The 14486-nt window shown below is 37.2% G+C and overlaps 1 long non-coding RNA gene across 2 annotated transcripts in view; it reads left to right on the forward strand.

Annotated features, from left to right (window-relative positions):
• LOC101749016 overlaps positions 1–14486 on the forward strand; it is a 563751-nt gene that overhangs the window by 439699 nt on the left and 109566 nt on the right. For both annotated transcript variants that reach the window (XR_006930943.1, XR_005862405.1), the window contains 4 exons: positions 391–520; positions 11763–11859; positions 13174–13280; positions 13707–13888. This is a non-coding gene — a long non-coding RNA (uncharacterized LOC101749016). The remainder of the gene's footprint in view (positions 1–390; positions 521–11762; positions 11860–13173; positions 13281–13706; positions 13889–14486) is intronic.

Genomic DNA, 14486 nt, shown 5'->3' on the forward strand with positions numbered 1-14486 from the left:
TTGCAGACAAGTTCTTGCTCAGGCTTCAGGAGGAACCAATGTTAATGTCTGAATCCATTAAATTACTTTTTAAACAATTTTTCCCTGTTGATATAGCCCTTAAAAAGTTATCTTCACAGGGTGCATCATTTAAACATGATTTCAAAGCAGAAGTCATACTTCAGTAGTATCTTATTAGAACCAATAGCTCACTCTGTAATGAAATCTTATCTCTATCGACATGAATGAATACAAAGGAACAAAGCTGCTCAAATGCTGAAGATCAAATGCTTTGCTTTCTTTTCTGTCTGTATCAGACAATATTTTCCCCCTTATTGAAGCAATATATTTCAGAGGAATTACAATTTATATGCAATGAACAATGTCTTAAAATATCACCATTTTTTGAAGATTTTCACTGAGAGAACTAATGAACGGATGTTTCACTGAAAGAAGTTGAAGCAGAAGTTAAACTGAGAAAGTGCTGCACGTCAAATATCATCCTTTCTTGTACGAAAAATAATACCACTGGATTTGACAGGTATGCATTATGAATACATGGAAGCAGATTTATATATTTCATTTGAAAATTTTAGCATGGGTATAAATTTGGTAAAATGTGTTCTCGGAGATACTACATCGCACCGTGCTCCATATGTTTGTTAATGATCACACTTCAAGTAGTCTACTGATTTATAGCTATCCAGAGATGCATGAGCTTGAGAAAGATGGGAAGCATGCACTCACTGGCACAAATGATGGGTGGTTCCAGAGATAAAGCTCTCTTGGAAATAAAGTTTTAGTTTGCTGCTGTATGGGAACTGTTTATTCACAGCCTGAACCTCTGATTGACTACCTGAGGTGAGCACTGAGTCAGCTGCAGGGGCACAGGTGAACACAATTTCACTTGAGTGACCAGAAGGGGTGAAGCCTCCTAGACCCCATTTAAGGGCTGACTCCCAAGGAGGAAGGATCTCTATTTGGAAATCCTTCCTCTTGGAGCCCTTCTGCAAGCCCAGGACTCGGGTAAGATCTTTATTTCATTTCTCCTTTGTAATGCGGTAATCTCTCTGGTCCAATGCCTGTATACCTGTTTGCCATACAGCTGCTGTGGTGCAAACTGTATTATTGAGAAAAAAAATACTTTTTATTTAATTATCATCATAAGTATTGTAATCCAAAGTCTACTTGCAGTTGTTCTTGGTAAGTTTACTTTGTATTAATCTTTTTTTCATTATTTATGTCTTCTAAAAAAAGTGATTCAGAAATCTTGTACACATTTTCACAGGATAGGCTGATGTTCAAAAAATGCAACGAACTTAACAAGCTGACTTCAAAAATGTAGTTATTTAAAATCATAAAATCGTTAGAGTTGGAAGGGACCTCTGAAGGCCATCTGATCCAACTCCCCTGCAGTGAACAGGGATACCGCGGCTAGATCAGGTTGCCCAGGGCCTTATCCAGCCTCACCTTGAAAGTCTTTAGGGATGGGGGCTTCAATCACAGCGCTAGGTAACTTGTTCCAGTGCCTCAGCACCCTCACTGTAAAAGACCTTTTCCTTATATCTAGCCTAAATCTATCCTCCCTGATCTTGAGGCCATTTCCCCCTTTTCTATTTGCATACTTTTAAAAATCAAAGTGATGTGGGTAAGTTCAATGTTAAGTTTTAGACCTTTTATAGCACCGAGGTCTTAACAGCTTTACCAAGCTTTATATTACTTCTTAAACTAGTTACTGTTATGTTGTTGTCCAAGGGACCATTTCTAATAAAAATACTCCAACTCGTGTTATGTTTGAATGGAAAGGAATTAGAATTTGCATATAACCCTCTCTGTAAAAACATATTTTCTTGTGAAAACATCTTGTAGCACGTATGTTTTTTTTAATATAGCTTTCTCTTTCCTAAGTGAATCAGAGTCAACTCTACAGTATGCGACTGGATGTCTTACAATTTACTTACTATGTGGCATGATTTCTTTTCCATGGAAGCCCACATAAGGTGAGGGTCTCACACCCAAGTAATAGTGGATCACCAAGGCTGAAGGAAGAAACGAGCTAGGGCCTGCATTGAGAGCAGCTGCAGGGTCAGCGTGGGTTGTGTTGGGCAGCAGCAACTGGTGTGCAACCAGGAGAAAGCATCTTAATGGGGTTGCTGTGAAGCAACATGGAGGTTTGGGAGAAGTGGCTGTGGGCTGGCCCTAAGTGTAACAGCTTTTAGAGCTTTATTAATATTCATTTAACAATGTTTATTTCTGTCTATTAAAAGGAATAGGGTGCACTTCACATTCAAGGGATGCCCGCTGCCAGAATTTTAAGACTTTTTTTCTTACTTTGACATTTGAATCTACTGCAGTTAGAAAAAAGATAACAAGCTTGATTGTAATGAAAATAATTTTAATGAATATATCAACTGAGTGCAATTAAAATCTAAATACGTAAATAATATGCCATCCTAATTAGAAGTAAAGTGAGTTCTTCCAGAGTATGCTTACTAATTTTTTTTGGTGGGGGAGGTGTTGTTCAGTTGTCTCTTTCATTGTTTCTTTTTAAAGATTAAATGAAGATGCAGGCTGCTCCTTGCTGAGAAAAGATTATAAAAGGTTTTTTTGTTGTTGTTTTTGTTGTTGGCTGTTATTTTTGCTTACGAATCAGCAGATATACTATATTCTTGCTTATCTTCCATCTTTAGTTTTTTAATTAGTTTGTCTACCTTATCTTCGTTGATGCTCCAACTATTTGAATTTGTTTGTATTTATAGCAGTAAGTCACTGTTTCTTAACTGGTAAGTAATTGAACTGATTGGGTATATTGCATTCAGGCAGTGTTCCTTTTTTAGGCCTAATCCTGCAGTAAGTTGTGCAGGAGTCTGTATGTGAGGGGAGGGGGAGAACAAGGGAGAAGAAAGATCACCCCTTGCAGAGCTGTGGAGAGGGGTTTGTCTGAACTGAGCTTATGTCAAGATTAAGTGTTAGCTGCTGCAGAATTTACATCAGTGCATAGGAGATCACCATTGCAGGAACATGCTCTGGTTCAATTACAGTATTGCAGGGCACAGACTGTTAGGATCTAATTGTTTACATACCTTCAATCTGTGGAATTTAGTGAGAGCATAAAGGTTATAAGTGATGTGGGCTTTTGCCAGTGTACCACCATCTCCTTTCTAAAAGCACTGCACAAATGTGCTAGTAGATCTAGATACCAAAAATCAGAATCTTAGGAGACTGTAAAACAAATTAGCATCTGTCTGGAATATATTTCACTCAGAGGATGGTGAGGCCCTGGCACTGCTGCCCAGAGAGCTTTGAGTGCCCCATTCATGGAGTTGCTCAAGGCCAGGTTGGATGGGGACATGGGCAGCCTGAGCTAGTAGGGGGCAGTGAGCTTTCAGCAGGGGGATTGGAATTGGATCCTTTAAGGTCCCTTCCAGCCCAACCCATTCTATGATCCTGTGGATCATGTATAAGTAGAGTTTGCTAAGTTGCAGAAGAGTTGAGTTACATTGGCTGTCTATATGTACTCTCATTTCTGTTCGTGAAATTGTAAAGCAAAAGGAAAAGAAAGAGCCTGAAATAAAAATTAATAGTAGTAATACTGAATATAGGTGCTGCAGGAGTTTGCACTTTGCATAGTAAGTGTGTGCTGTCTGTGAGGAGCCCTCAAGATGAAGTCTTGCTTATCCATTGGAGCAAAAAATTAATAAATTGCACCCACTACTTTGAAACTCATCTCTGGGTTTTCTCCTTGAATATTCAAACCAGTTCTTGCAAAAAGATGTAAAAGATTATCAGAAGTAATGATCTTACATTAAAGACCTTATTGATACAGCAGGAAAACTCATGGCTTTTCTTATTCGCACTGAGTGACAGTGAGTGCTTGAGGACAGTACTCTGCTAGGAATGGGCACAATGCATTGTACTCATGCTGTAGTACTCCCTAGCAGCACTGCCTGTGCAAAGCAGCTTAGCTGGAAAACAATTCATGTAAATAACAATTTGTCATTAAAACCAAAGTAGAGAAAGCTAAGGTTAAATGAAAAGCATTTAAGCTCTTATCAGGATAACCATACATATTTTTCATGTTGGAAAAACATGTTTAGACATTAAGTAACTTATGTATTTAGTTTTCATTGTGTACTGTAAGTGCAGATAGATTTGATTAATAAAAGAAAAAGACATCTGCTGACTAGGAATGTGGTTCATCATTTTTCTCCTGAAGTAATGACTACATATTCATCCTCCTGCATCACCAGCGATCTACACGGCTTCTCCTGCATTCCTACACGAAGTGACAGTGCAAGTTGCTCTACTTATTATTCTTGTATCACCAACACTGCGCCTGTCTTTTTTAATGATGTATGGCCTTACCTTCGTGGTGGCTAATCTCGTGATGGACTAGCTCCTTGCAGGTTACAGGCACCATTTCTGTGTCTCTAGCCAGCAACACTTGGTGATGAATGTCTTGGGCATCCTCCTCTCGCCCATGCTGACTATGCACACGTTTACTGCAGTCTGAAATTACAACTATAGCTTCAAAAAGAGCAATTTTCTGGCAAGGCACTCTTTGGCATCCTGTGTGCTTCACTCACCAATTAGACCGTACTAAAAAGAGAATTAATTCATGAGAGCAACAAAATTGAAGGGTGGCTCCTGAATGAATACAATGAAGTTCCTCAAGTGAGAAGTGAACCCAAGCTGTAACACTTACATGTCTCAAAAGAGTCAGTTGAAAGCCCAGCCTGCCTTATTATGGTTCAACTATTAACTTCGGCATGATGAGACAATGTTTAGTGGTACATGGCCAGTTAGTTTGAAAAAAAGCTCCATATAACTGGGATAACAGATTTTTTTTCTACAATGCTGATGAATGAACATCCTGAGAGCTAACTACAATGTAAGCTTTATAGCAGGGTAGAAATAGTCAATCTGGCATAGATGTCACAGGAAAATTAACTTTTCCAGGAATTTAGAGCACTTAGATATGTTCAGCATGGAATCTTAGTTGGTAACTATATAACAATATTACTAAAAGTGATTCAACATCATTTACAAACGTGAAATATACTGCTTAAAGAAACGGTGAGTGGTCATAAGGCATACTGGAAAATAATCCTCAGCATTCGCCATCACAATATGCACAATGTTTTATTTTTAATAAAAATATACTACTGCATGCTGATCTCCTGCTGGCCTGCTGCTCAGCCTGGCCAGTGTGCCACCTGTTTCATTATGGTGTTACTGCTTCCAGCCAAGCACTGTGATGTACTTCTGTTATCCTTTTTTGCTGAGTGTTTTCAATTTTATGGCCAGTCTATGCCCTGATGACTCCTGAGTTTTCATTGTAAACACTTGCTGTTGGGAATACACAATAATATTTTTCTTGCACACTTACCAGCTCAGAAATCAGGACTCCACTACTGCAGGTTTTAAATGAAGGTATCCTGAGCCTCCCCTCTTCCTGACAGCAATCATATTGTGTCTCAGTGCCCATTTTTCCACAGAGCTTGCAGCTGCTGCTGCAGTTCTTTTCACATCTCTTCCACTCTGAAAGGGGAACCTCTGTGCTTAAATTTCCAGGGAAGAAAAAAACAAAGAAAGAACGGTGACCTTATGCAGCTGTCTGTGTGAACCTGGAGAAAGTATATAAAGGTGTTTGGTATGATTGTTTCTTAATGGAAATAGAGTGGACCACTTCAGTCTCTGAGATGCAGGAATGCTGATGGTGCTAGTGCCCCAAGGAAAGCCAGCAGATAAATTCAATTAACGAAATGATTTCAGGGTCATTGTTTTCCAAAACTCTTTTATAATCAACAATTTATGAATGTTGATATTGATGCTTCCGCTTATGGTTGTATCCTACAGTACTTACTCTTCTAATACAGTTCTATTAAGCAAATAACAAGATCAAGAGAGAACAAAAATAACTGATAGTGTTTGGGTATTTGCTTAAGAATGTGTGCAAGTCTAGCAGTCAAATGTAACTGCAAAATCTTACAGCTGAACTTTAGCCCTTGTAATAGTGCTGTTTTAAATTTCATTTCACAAATGATGTGAAATCTCAGTGTGAGAGGGGTTTTTTTCTGTTTTTTTTTTTTTTTTTGTTGTTGTTTGCTTGCTTGCTTTTTTTGTGTGACTTTTGCGGGGGGGAGAAGAGTTTATAACTGATGAGAAGATTTGAGATGCAGCTGAAAAAAAAGAAATGGTGATTTCCATCTTGGCTCAGTCATGTTTCAGGGCTGTGTTGGTTAATCTTGTTATTAACTCACAGCTTATTGACCCTTCCTGAGTTTCTTATAGAAGTATGTGTTGCTCACGAAGATATATTTTGTGACTATATCTGTAGCAGAATTGTTGCATTCCCTGCTACTAATTGTTATATTTGGAATCTGCTAATCACAAAATGTAACGTTTGGCCCAAACTGAGCACGGATAAGCGCTCTCTGCAAAGAGTAGCAGAACAGAATTGCCTTGGCTGAAATGAATTTCTGTCTTGCTTTGGATTTATTTATTATTTATTTATTTTATTTACTCTGTTGTTGTTAGATAGAAGCTGGACTCGTAATGTTTGAAGAACTCACAATTTCATTCTCCAGAAGTTAGAATATCTGACTAAAGGCATTTCCTTCATTTTACTTGCATTATCCTTTCGGCTGAATGTTGTGGGTTTGAATATAAGTTTAATACTTTCTTTTATGAAATCCATTTAAAATACTCCAAACAATATTGAATATGCAGGTCGTCTTAAATGGAATTCTTAGAATTATTGTATTTGATTTTTTTTTTTTTTTTTTGTATACTCTCTGCAGTTTTACTGAAGCAGTTCATTGATCCAACTGCCCCACTTAACGGTTTGTGCTAAAAATTCCCTTGTAATCCATAATGTATAGGGGCTTTGTAGAAGTTTGCTCATATGCATTTTAAACAAGAGTTACAGCTGAGACTTTCCCAGTCATTCATGTATAGCTTATAAATAGTGAAAATAATTATTCTTAATGGGGTGTTTTCTCAGATTTAGTTATCAGTTCTTTCCTCTGGTATTTTCTACATCTGGCCTTTTTTGTACCTCATTTCTTTTTCATTGGATTCTCTTTTTGTGCACTACTGTTTCCCCTGTGATCATCCCAACTCAAAACTTGAAACATTCAATGTGAAACTTTAATGTAAATTATTCTTTTTTTGTTAGGAGAGAACAGGGCTTGATTTAAATTAAGATTTGTGGGATTGGTTCTCCTATTTTAATTGCATCTTATACTGAGAGTTTTTTGTTTTCATAGAGTAAATAAGGACTGCAACAATGGAATTTAAATCTTTCAGAAATCTGCTGAAGACAGCAGTATAGAGCGCAGTTCACTTCTGATTTAATGACTTAGAAAACCACTTTTAATTCTCATTCTGTAATGGCTTGATGGAGGAGCTCAGAAAGAGACAAGACAGTCAGACTGGAGGATATGTACAGAGCTAAGCCAACAGGGACTGAGCATTTTCAATTCACAGTGTTACAGAGCTGCTACTTCTTATGTTCCCATGACAAGTTCAGGCAAGGAAGGTTGTAAAATCACATTCCTTTCAGGTTTACTATGGTTCATACTTCCCAAAGACCGTTGGGATATTAGATTCAGTCAGACATGGCAGAAGAGAAGTCCTGAAATAAATCATTCATTTCTCTGTGTGATATAAAAAGAGTTTCTCTAGAGGTTGAGGAGAAAAGGCCTCTATAATGTAATGGGGATACAATGCAGAGGTCCCTACGTATCTGTAAGGTGTAACCCAGTATGTAGAGAACGTTTTACCCTTTATCAGGCAGATACTGAACAAAAGATCCTGTGTTTATTTTCTTTTTTTTTTTTTTTTGTTACAATCTCTTGGACCTCCAAAACCAGGAAAGTAATTTATTTCTTCTCTTCTGAAGAAAATATCCAGAAATCAATACAGTTTCTTTCAACTCTTCGTAGGAGATATATTCTATCCCAAGTCCCTTTAAAGGAACTAATACCAATAGCATGACTACTTTTCTGCTTTGAACATAAGTATTACCTCTGCTGTGTTGTGGACTACATGGAAGGAACCTCCTGGGCGCTCTTTGTTTTGAATATATTTGAAAGAAACAGATGCAATCTGACTGCAACCAATCAATCCTCAAAACTGCATATAAATAACACTGTACTTTTCCGTGATACTAACAATATAACCTTTACAGATTAATGTATTCATGTCTTTGCAAACAATCCTATTTATGGCTGACCCAATTACTTTAAGAGCTCATTAATCTGAGATCTATATTGTTAGATGGGGAAGTTTAGAGTTGTCTTTAGAATCAGCTACTCATCTCCATTATTTTGGACAAATACAATCAGAACTCCCAAGAATCAATATGCAACTGATATAGATTTACAATTAGATCAGTACTTCTATCAGTAATGGAGATGGTGAATGTTAAGAGAGCATAGGAATTGAAAGCTGAAGAGCATTTTCAGTGCCTACGGGTGGAGTCATCTCATTTTCTGAATTTCCCAGCCACACAGGATGATTATCTGCTGTTTTCTGTGCAGAACAGTTATATTTTAGATTAAAATAATAATAATAATCTGAAAAGTGTTTTCTTTTGAATCTTCACAGCAAGGTGTAAATTAATGAAACTTCATATAGTTGTTTGTATTAATTCTTAATTGTAATAACATTTATAAATAATCTTAACTACTTAAAAAGGTGTATAGAGGAAACAACCTTAAAAAGAGCTGTGATCTTGATCCTCTCTGAAGATTTTAAACTGAACATATCAGAATCAATATAATTTTTATTATATTTTTTTTCTCTGAATTTGTTCAGTATTCATTTCTGACATGAAAACTAGAACAATTCTACCACTTGGTTTAATGCCATGGTCAGGTTCACATTAAATGTAATGTCTCTGATGGCAATTGTAAGAGGGGAAACTGAATCTTGACCCAAAGGAATGATGCAGTCAGTCTGTATGTGCAAATAAACTAAAAAGCACTCTAGCAACACATGTACACTCACACTGTAAACCCCATCACACTGAATTCTTGCAGTGAGTCAGATCACACACAGAGGGCTTTGGAGTTGTTTTTGGTTTTTTTTTGTTTTTTTGTTTTTTTGTAAAGCCATAACCTGTCCTGTTTGACACCAGTAACTTCTTTTGACAGTCATAATGTTCCTACTTTGTCATGATTTGAGACAGCATTGCTCCAGTGGCTAGTAAACATGACAGTGAATTGTAACATAGCAATCGAAAAGAACTGGATGTAGAGATGATTAAAATAGCAAGCTAAAAATATGAGAGAAATCAGTGTGTATTTAGCAGTACCTTGTAAAAGCCAGCCTCACACAATGCTGAGCTGTCACAAGCTTCTTACAAGCAGTGACATTTTAAGAAAAGCTCTGTCCACCCCTATTCCTAATTACTCTGCAGAATGGTTGCTTTCCCCCTTGCCCTTTTCAATCAGACTGGCATTAATAAAATAAGGGATAACAGTGAAAAATGTACAGTAGAAGAAGGAAGAAAGTTTGTAATCCCTGTTTCTAATGATTTCTTGATACAAGAAAGTCTCTACGTTATAAATCCTATATTATTTTTAAGAATTCTTGGATTTCTCATTGGCCACATTAGCAGTTCAGTGTTCTCCCATAGGGATGCTATGATCAATAGGTTTCTGGAGACAGTCAGTAAATATGTCTTGTTGAACAGGATGACTTTCAGAGGCCCCTTCCAATCTCAACCGTTCTGTGTTTCTGTGATATGTGGACTGTTGAAAAAGAGAATTTAATTAAACATATCCAACATTAATGACAAATAGATAATTGCTAATTTAGAATAAAATGTTCCCTTTCCATTTAAATTTCACATATGCTGAAAATTTCGTAGTTTAAGTAACCTCCATATATGATGTTCTTGCCAAGTGTAGGGTTCTTTGAAAAGATTGTAATATCTTGAAATGTTTCACTTTGAAGGAAAATTTGCCCTAGAATACATCATGTCATTTGATGTAATTATACAGAACCAGTGCTTACTGTTAATATCTGATGATTAACCTCCACATGAGCTATTTACATCTCAGTCTTGAGTAATCAACATAATGATTACCTGCCTGTTGTGGTAATAATTAAGTAGAAAAGCCAGCAACAAAATAATAAGATTTTTAATATTCTTTTCAGCTCAAATGTAACGAGCATGGAGTGTAATAGTGGGTCTTGAATATATTGCAATTGAGATTAATTTTTAAAACATCTGATTTTCTTCACTTAGAAAGTGGTCTGATACTTCTTCACGTATTCTTTATCAAGGGGAAACTCAAAATTTTTAGGAGCAAAGTAAACTGAAATGTCTCATTATAATGTGTAGGACTCACATACTTCACTTTGTGGCGTGCCAGAGGATGTGGAGATTACCAACACTTGAGCTGTGCTCATGCCAGTATTCACATACATACTGAATGCCATAGGCTACCCAGTAGGTCCAGCATGTCCACATTGGTTTGAAATGTTGCCCCTCGTATTCAGTTAGTGGCACTGTAGCAATTTGCACTGAATAGCCAGTAGCAACAAAAGAACATTTTTGAAATCAGTAAATTCAATAATCTCAGATTTTTTCCAGCCATCTGAAGTTACGGGTGTCCAGTGTTTATTCTGGTGAGGATGATGCTTTCATTTAGAATCAGAATAATATTATATGGGGATGGTTCTGGTTGCAGAGTGGTCTCCAAAATAACATGACAGAGTTTTGCTGGCTGTGGGCATTGGGAACTAAATTCAATAATGCTCTAAGAAATTTACTGTGAGTTACTAATGCTGTAAATGTGCTAGTACAGCATATGGAGCTAATCTGAAAATACTGAAGCATGAGCTCATTTTCACTTGAGTAGTCCTCTGGGACTACCATCTCAAATTCATCTGGAATCCTGCAGCTGGTATACGTTTTGGAGGATTACCTGTAAGTGTTGGTTTTGCCAGCATGTTAAACCACTGCTGTATTGCATTAATGTTCTGAAATTAATCCCAAATTATGTATTTTTCAGTGTCATATTATATTCTGCTTTTTTGCTCAAATTGATGTCTTGATGAGCATAATACACCATAAATGACAAAGCAACTATGTAAAAGAGTTGCTTTTATAATACTAGCATTCTGTTTGTTTTCTCTGAGCTTCCTGCATTTTGTTTGTAGTTAACTACTATAAACTACTTTTCATCTGAAAGCAAGTCAAAGAAACACCTTCAAGCCACATTAAGTATATTTGTAGAAAGATTTATCTCCTTTTTGATAATGAGGTACCCCGATCATGCAAATAGTTGGCACTATTTGCTTCTTTTTTTTAAGAAGTAATATTTATATATGCCTTCCTTCCTCCCTCCCTCCCTTCCTTTCTGTCTTTCTTTCTTGAGAGAACTAGCTTCATCTGAATCAGTTTTTAACTCATACCTCATGTTTTCCTTTAATGCTTCAAACATATTTACGTTGTTTAATTGTATTTCTATTTAAAATCTCCCATTGCTGTTGATAAGTTCAGGCTTACAGATTAGGGTACATCCATGCTAGTTATTTACAAATATTTTCTCCATGCAGACAAAAAAGTATATACTAAACATTGATAAATTATGACATAATCTTTAAAAATCAAACTCTTCTTTGTTCCATTACAACATCTTCCTGGAGGAAAAGGTCAGAAAAACTAAGCTATCCATGGATTAATAACATGAAGGCTTTAGTATTCTTACTTGATTTTGATTGTGTCCCCTTTGAAACACTGATTGCTTCTGATCATTTTCCAGCTCTGCTCTGAACCATCTCTTTCATCAGTGCTCTGAATGCTGGATGGAACACTCAGCAAGTCCAATACAAGAAAACCCCTGGGGGTTTTCTCATCTGGTGTTGTTCTGTCTTTGTGTAATTTCATTTGAGTATTAAATGTTCATGTGTTTTATTTCCACGCTGATGGGCATTTGGGGATTTTTTGGTTTTCTAGTGGAGAATAGTATTGAAAACCTCAGCTCTGCAGAAATAGCATAAGCAGTTTGTGATAATTACAGCATGGCTAGTGAGGCCTATCCAGAGCTTATTGCATGACTGAGACCAAAGGGAGGAACAGAAGTTATTTGATGTGTGCATTAAGGAATATGCACCACCAGGTCTATTATAAAGTCCTCTGATGTTGCAAGTACTTGTATATATGTAACTTTACAAGTATGAGTAATTCATTGACAATAATGGACCTACTTGTGTCCACTCCAGACTAAATGTTTGGTTTTTTCTGAAATGAATGTTTGTGTCTACGTCTTCAGTCACAGTATGGTTCCTTGGAAGAACATTGTAACACACCTTTCATGTGACATAGCAGCGATCCTTGCATAAGCCCTTTATTACAACAGCTATGTCTTTGAACAGAAGGGAATTTCATCTTCTCCTTTTGATAGATGCATGTTTTACAGCCATGATTAAACCCTCTGTTAGTGTTTTTTAAGCAAAGTTGATAGTTTTCCTGAATGAAGAAAAAATACGGGGCTCTAAGAATGAGTTTAAAGGATATAATTATCTATGATGTGTGAAATCTTGGAGAAGAGAGAGTAGGTAAAGATGGGAGTAATAGTTTTTATTTTGTAATCCTATTATTTTTTAAATGTGTGGTTAAAGATGAAAATGTTTACGGATAAGATTATACTCTACCAAAGCTTCAGTAGATTGAAATAAAGATGTGCTAATGTCTAAGATTATTTTTGAATTTTTTTTTTAAGTATTACTCTGTCAGCTAAATTTAGTTCAGATTTTTACGTTTTTATAGACCATGTGAGTTCCCTGCAGGCACAATGTCTCTGCAGTGATTTATATAGTTAGAATTATAGGGGATGATAAGCATTTGCTGTTCAATAGTGTAGTTAATGCTCAGCCCCTCGGGTAACAGAGCAGTGAAGCATTTACTACTCAGTGGTAGTTCTGCAACAATCAGCAGCAGTGTGACTCTATCACAGTAAATTTACATTGATACACTTCATCCTCAGGGAATTGAGCATTCACTCAGCATAGCTTAGGGAAAACAACTAGAATGGACCTTTTCCAGTTATTTTGGGTGGCACAACGGGAAAAGTTTATTAGCGTAGCTGAATCAGAAACAGCAATCACAGATGGTATGACATGAAAATTATCTAACTTTTATTTTCTCTCCTTTTTTTCCCCTGGACTGGAAAGAGATTGGAAAGCTGAAAGTTGCAAAAGATGCAGTAGTGGCAGACCCACTACAGTTCTGAGGCTCTGTGCCCTTTGATCCCATTATTAGAAGGAATATCCTCTCTCAGGTACCTGTGTATTTTCTCAACAGAAAGTATAGGTGAGCTTACAGGTGCTGCAGCTATGTAAAACTACTGTTGACCATGATTAGAAAATAGCAAGAGGTGTGTGAGTCAAGCAATAATAGCTCTTCTCTTGCAGGTTATTTTTCTTCAGTAGATGTGAAAGCATTTTATAAATGAATATAGTACCATCTACATATAAAAAAAATGGGAAACTTGAAGCAGAAGGAGGCTCCAGGAGTTGGCCACAGTCCTTCAACAAGACTGTGACAGAGTAAAAATACAGCAGAGGTTCCCAGTGTCTTTGCTTAATGCTTTAACCACTGCAGTCAGCACTGCCCTCTCTCTCTGTAACACACCTGGAAGCCTCCAGCTGCAGTACGGCCTGCAGCATGAATAAGGACTGACAAAGTATGTTTTTTCTCTTGTAAGACATGAAAGATGAGGCAGAGGAACCTACAGCAGGCAAGGCAAGCTTCAGCCTAAAAAATGCAGTGCGAAAGTGAGAAGCAAGATTTTTCTAAGTACTCCGTCCCCATGGGTATCTCTGTGATTGAAAGAAGACTTCAGTGAACTGAAGAGGCATGACTCTGCTTCAGTGACAGAATCTTTAGGTAATGAATGTTAAACCTATGCTGTGTTTTTAAGTCTGACTGATCATACACTAGAGAGCCAGCAAGTATTGCTGTAGGCAAAGCTCAGTGCAGTCTCAGGACAGGCAGATCTCTGTATCTGTACATTTGGTAGCATATGACAGCACGAGAGTGCCCAACAAGCTGTCTGTGAGGCTTCAAGCTGAGGGCAAGGCAGGTTTCCTGTGGTATGCCTTGTGCTCGCCTGCGTGCCACAGTGTTGAAATAGCACAGGGGCATGTGAAGAGCGTTGGTAAGGCCAGTGACTAAGGGGGGGGAGGGCGGGGGGAAGGATGATTTGTGTTAGTTTTGTGGAGACAGAGCTGATGACATGTTCTGGCAGTGGTGAGAATATAACACTATCCTGTGGTTGTGAGCAATTAAAAAGTAGCTTGATGCCATTGGGTTTGTTTGGGATTCAGCACACGCGCAAAAAAATACTAATAGCTGTAAAGCTTTTAAAGAGCAGGAATACAGTGAATAATTAAAAAAAAAAAAAAAAAGAGGCAGAATAAGAGCAGCCTTATGATTTGGGTAGCTGACCCATTCCTTCACCTGAAGCTAAAAAATGAGCCTCTTG

The sequence above is a fragment of the Gallus gallus genome, chromosome 9 (genome assembly GCF_016699485.2).
Source record: "Gallus gallus isolate bGalGal1 chromosome 9, bGalGal1.mat.broiler.GRCg7b, whole genome shotgun sequence".
Taxonomy (NCBI): Eukaryota; Metazoa; Chordata; class Aves; order Galliformes; family Phasianidae; genus Gallus; species Gallus gallus.